Source organism: Lactuca virosa, chromosome 3, assembly GCF_052849685.1.
Source record: "Lactuca virosa cultivar CGN04683 chromosome 3, Lactuca_virosa_CGN04683_v6, whole genome shotgun sequence".
NCBI classification, from domain to species: domain Eukaryota; kingdom Viridiplantae; phylum Streptophyta; class Magnoliopsida; order Asterales; family Asteraceae; genus Lactuca; species Lactuca virosa.
In genome coordinates, this window is record NC_136428.1 from 105,482,061 (window position 1) to 105,488,060 (window position 6,000).

Consider the following 6,000-nt stretch of genomic DNA (forward strand, 5'->3'; position numbering starts at 1 on the left):
ACGGTGAAGAACCGCTATCCACTCCCGATGATATATGATATTTTCGATCAGTTACAGGGAGCATCTTGGTTCTCCAAAATAGACTTGAGGTCCGGGTACCATCAAGTCAGGGTTAGGGAGGAGGACATGGAGAAGTCCGCGTTCCAGAATCGTTATGGACATTACGAGTTCGTGGTGATGCCTTTTGGGCTCACCAACGCGCCAACAGTGTTTTTGGACCTGATGAATCGAGTCTACAGACCGATGCTCGATCGCTCGGTGATCGTGTTCATAGATGATATCTTGGTGTACTCCAAGACTAGAGAGCAGCACGAGGAGCATCTTCGGTAGCTATTAGGAGTCTTGAGGCGAGAACGAATTTATGCCAAGTTCTCGAAGTGCGAGTTCTGGTTACGAGAGGTTCAGTTCCCTGGACATCTTGTTAACCAGGAGGGGCTTTTGGTCGATCCGGTCAAGATCGAGGCGGTTATGCAGTGGGAGGTTCCGAAATCTCCCTCGGATATCAGGAGCTTCTTGGGATTGGCTGGGTACTACCAGAGACTCACACATGATTTCTCCAAGATTGCAGTACCCCTCACTCATCTGACGAGGAAGGGGTGGATTTCCAGTGGGGCCCTGAGCAGCAGAGGGCATTTGAGACCCTCAGCCAGCGACTTTGAGAGGCTCCAGTCTTAACTCTCCCGGAAGGAGTTGAGGATTTTGTAGTGTTTTATGATGCATCCATCACGGGACTGGGAGCGGTCCTTATGCAGAGAGGATGGGTGATAGCCTACGCGTCGCGGCAGTTGAAGCCACATGAGACGAGATACCCCACACATGATTTGGAGTTGTGAGCGGTGGTATTCGCTCTCAAGATTTGGAGACATTATCTCTACGGGGTCCGCTATACCATTTACATGGACCGCAAGAGTCTGAGACACATCATGGATCAGCCAAACCTGAATATGAGGCAGCACAGATGGTTGGACGTAGTCAAGGATTATGACTGCGAGATCCTTTACCATCCGGGTAAAGCGAACGTTGTGGCGGACGCCTTGAGCCGCAAGTCGGCTGGATCCTCTACTCCAGTGACATGTATGAGGATATCAGTGGATTCTCCACTTGTGAGCTTGATCAGGGAAGCTCAGTCTGAGGGTGTACGACAGGAGAACTGGAAGCTGGAGAGGATTAGAGGCGAGATCACCCAATTTGTGCAGGACAGTCAGGGGTTATTGACCCGTTGCGATTGGGTCTGGGTTACAATGTCTGGTGGGGTCAGACAGATTGTACTGGAGGAGGCTCACAAGTCTCGCTTCTCTATTCACCCGGGGGCCACTAAGATGTTCCGGGATCTGAGTTTGAGTTACTGGTGGTCGTGCATGAAGCGAGAGATCGCTTGGTACGTTGAGAGGTGCTTGAACTGTAGGATGGTCAAGGCCGAGCACGATAGGCCGCATGGCAAGCTACAGCCTCTAAAGATTCTCATGTGGAAATGGGAGCAGATCACGATGGACTTCATTACCAAATTCCCGAGAACGGAAAAGGGTTTCGACGCTATATGGGTCATCGTGGATCGATTACCCTAGAGTGCCCACTTTTTCTGCCCATTCGGGAGAGCTCATCGGCCGAGAAGCTGGCCGATGTATATATATGCAAGATTGTCGCTCGCCATGGGGTTCCAATCTCTATTGTCTCAGACCGCGATGTTCGGTTTACCTCCCGTTTCTGGCAGAAGTTCCACGAGGAACTGGGCACGCGTCTGCATTTCAGTACTGCATACCATCCGCAGACAGACGGCCAGAGCGAGCGAACCATTCAGACCCTCGAGGATATGTTGAGGGCCTGCGTCATTGACTTTGGTGGGAGCTGGGACTCCTAACTACCCCTTGCATAGTTTTTCTACAACAACAACTATCAATCCAACATTGGTGCTCCACCTTATGAGCTATTGTATGGACGAAGATGCCACACCCCAGTCTGTTGGGGCGAGGTTGGTCACACGGTGTGGGTCGGACCGAGGCAGTCCTACAGACTACCGAGATGATTCAGTAGATCAGACAGTGGTTGCAGACTGCACAGAGTCGGCAGAAGAGTTACGCCGACCGACGCCGATCTGAGTTGGAGTTTCAGGTCGGTGACATGGTACTCCTGAAGGTCTCACCCGGGAAGGGTGTGATTCGCTTCAGGAAGAGGGGGAAGTTGGGTCCCCGATACATCGGGCCATTCAGGATCATTGCCAGGGTTGGCAAAGTGGCATATTGTTAGAACTAAATTATGGTTTATACTTAATGAAAAGAAAGCTATAAACCAAGGGGGAGATTGTTAGGTCATAAATTGTGGTTTATACTTTGCTTTTCATTAGATACTAGAGTTCTCAGTTTAGGACCGAAAACACCATGTTTTGGTGTTGTTTGGACCAAAATCACATGTGATTTTGGTTAGGCTTAATATTGTTTTGTTTAGGTTTTGGGCTGCACCTTGGTTATTAGGTCTAGGTATAAATAGTGTCATTTGAGCCTTGTAAAGAGTGTTGGACGTTTTTGGGGGCTGCCATATGCTAAGGACGCGATCTAGAGAGAAAACAAAGTGTAATCAAGAATCTTATGTACCCGACTATTCATCTATAATAGTGTGCATTGAATATTAATTATCTTGTTCGTATTCATCTTATATCTTGCATTATACACTTTGATTGGGATTCCACACCATCAAAGTGAATCCGATTGATACGTTGGAGAATTCGGGACTTACACATATAGACTAGATATCCCGGAGGAGCTTAGTCAGATCCACATCACTTTCCATGTTTCACAGTTGCGAAAGTGTATTTTAGATGAGGAGGCAGTGGTGTCATTGGATGATATACAGGTCGACGAGCGCCTGAATTACGTGGAGAGGCCAATAGTCGTTCTGGAGAGGAAAGTGAAAGTTCTACGGAACAAGGAAGTACCTTTGGTAAAAGTACAATGGGAGCATCGGAGGGGATCCGAGTGGACTTGGGAGCCGGATGCAGAGATGCAGGAGCATTACCCGGAGTTGTTCATCGCAGCAGACTTCGAGGACGAAGTCTAGTTCACGTGGGGGAGAATTGAAACACCCCAACTCCCAGATATAAATTTTACAGCTTTATATTCATATTCAAAGGCCTACTTGACGAGTTGGATGCCCCAACTCGTCGTGTAGAAACATATATGGCCGCGTGACTTAAGGGACCTACTCGACGAATTCGAGGACCCAACTCGACGAGTTGAAGATGGAATATGAAACCCTAATTTTTAGGGTTTGCACCCTATTTTAAGGACCTTAAGTCCTTCCTCCTAGCCTCCTTACCACCATTTCACGTCCAGAAGAAAACCCTAAGCGATCTAACCACATTTTTTAGTGTTTGTGAGGCTAAAAGAGTGTTTTTGGTGCATTTGTTGAAGAGGCTTGAAGGTTGAGAAGCTTGGAACGGGAAGGAGCTTGTAGAACCAACATCTACATCGTTTTGGTTTCCATTTGAAGGTAACAAGTTGTTACCTTGATCATTCTAGTGTTAGATCTCCTTATTCATGGGTTTAAGGCCATTTTTAGCATATTTGTGGGTCATTTCGGGTATTGAGCATGATCTCAAGTTGTAACTTCAGATCTGGACTCCTCTAAGTCCTCATGGTCATAAAGTTATTGAATTTATCAAGCTTTGGCCCTTCTTTTTGGCTTAAACCTCTTCCTTAGCTTGGTTTTGGCATTTAAGACCTTGCATGCACGTAAAGTTTGCAACTTTACGTGGTAACCATGCCCTAGGAGGCTAGATCTACAATTTGGAGCCTTGGTCTCGCTTAAAAGCGTCTAAATAAGAAAAGGACCAAAGGGACTCGACGAGTTGCATGGTGAACTCGACGATTCAGATGAAGATTGCATGTTTCTGGATTCTGCATGGCCTCGACGAGTCAATGAGAATACTCAACGAATTGGTTAGGGTTTTCCCGACATTCTGGACACTGCATGGACTCGACGAGTTGTCTGGAAACTCGGCGAGTCGACTAGGGTGTTGACGACTTCTTGAGTCCTGAAGGAACTCGACGAGTCAGTAAGCTACACTCGACGTGTTAGGTCAACATGGACTATCGACCTTGACCGTTGACTTTGAGTTCGACCAAGGGTTGACCAGTTCACTTCTGGGGGTATTTTAGTAATTTGGAAATTTATGGAAGTGGATCATTGGTGGATGTAGGTGTTTGAGTTTGGAGCTGTATTTGGGAAGTTTAACATCATCATCCCAAGCTACTTGTGAGGTGAGTTCTTCTCACTATACCAACAAGGTCTAAGGCACCAAGGCCGACCCTTTATGATTTGTATCCTGGTTATAGGATTATGCTATGTTAGTGATCTGTTAGATCGGTATCCTGGTTATAGGATTATGATATGTTAGTGATCTGTTAGATCGGTATCTTGGTTATAGGATTATACTATGTTAGTGATCTGTTAGATCGGTATCCTGGTGATAGGATGATACTATGTTAGTGATCTGTTAGATCGATATCCTGGTTATAGGATGATAGTATGTTAGTGATGTGTTAGAACTGTATGATTATCTGTACATGCTAGCTAGCGAATGATATTTATGTGCACATGATTGTTTGATTGGGGGTTTGGGTTGATGGGACCATGCTTTGTGCTTGTGCCAACATACCCAGGGAGGACCGGATAGACTGCAGACCCGGTTAGGGCGTACTAGTCAGGCCGAAGGCCTGGCGAGCGGTCCGGATAGGCTGAAGGCCTTGAGAGGCGGTCCAGACGTGCCGATGGCTCGAAGAGCGGTCCAGATAGACTGATGGCCTGTGAGGCGGTCCAGTCAGGCTGATGGCTCATTATACATGCTGTTTGCTATGATATGGCTATATTTGTATGGCGTTGGTATTTTGGGGGAACTCAGTAAGCTTCGGGCTTATAGTTGTTGATTTTGTTTCAGGTACTTCTGATGATCGCGGGAAGGCGAAGGCGTGATCGTGCACCTCCTTATATTTTTATGATTTGATTCTGGGATACTCTGACATGAAACCATTTTGAAAACAAATTTGTAATAATTATTGGTTTTTGAATGATTTAAAATTTTTTAAATTGGCATGATTTTTATGGGTGTTACAGCGCGCGCCAATGCGTTCCATGGCGTGAGGCGAGGCTTCGCCGTTACGAAAAGTCTCATAACGTTGCTGTTAGGCGTGGCGCGTGGCAATGCATGATAGGGCGTGCCATGACATGTTATGGAGCGTGTTTTTTCGTTTGAGACACGTTTTCTTGGTCTTTGTTATGTCTGTTCTAATCGGGGATACAAGTATTGTGTTTTTTTCTTAACTTTTTATTATTAGTTATTGATATGACACTTCTAAAAAGTAGTTATATTTAATATAACTTTATATTTATGTGGTAATATTATTATAAATTAATACAAAATCGCCGCCTTACATCACATCTTGAAAAATGCCATGACTCGTTAAGATTGAGACTTGGCCTTGTCGGCACGCCACGCCTCACGCGATTTCGAACCTTGATATATATATATATATATATATATATATATATATATATATATATATATATATATATATATATATATATATATATATATATATATATATATAAGGTTGATATGATAAATTGATTTAAATAAGTCATAACCTATAACTTATACAATTTTTAATTTTTTTTTGTGTTGATAAACACTTTTCGTTTTAATATATATGAACACTAAAAACTGTTTATTAGTATAAAATGTAAACTTGTGTATCCTTTACGTCTTAATAGAGAAACTTAAAAAAGAGACTTTTATTTGTTGAATTCTGTTTCTATACAATGTCATTTATTCTTTTTTCTTTTTCCTTGTCTAATAGTTTTACAAAATAATAATAATAATAATAATAATAATAATAATAATAATAATAATTGAACATTTTTTATACAAACAGTACTTAAAAAAACATAACTGAATCATATCACTATAAAATATATAAAGTAAAAAAGACCAATCATCTAAAGCGGTCA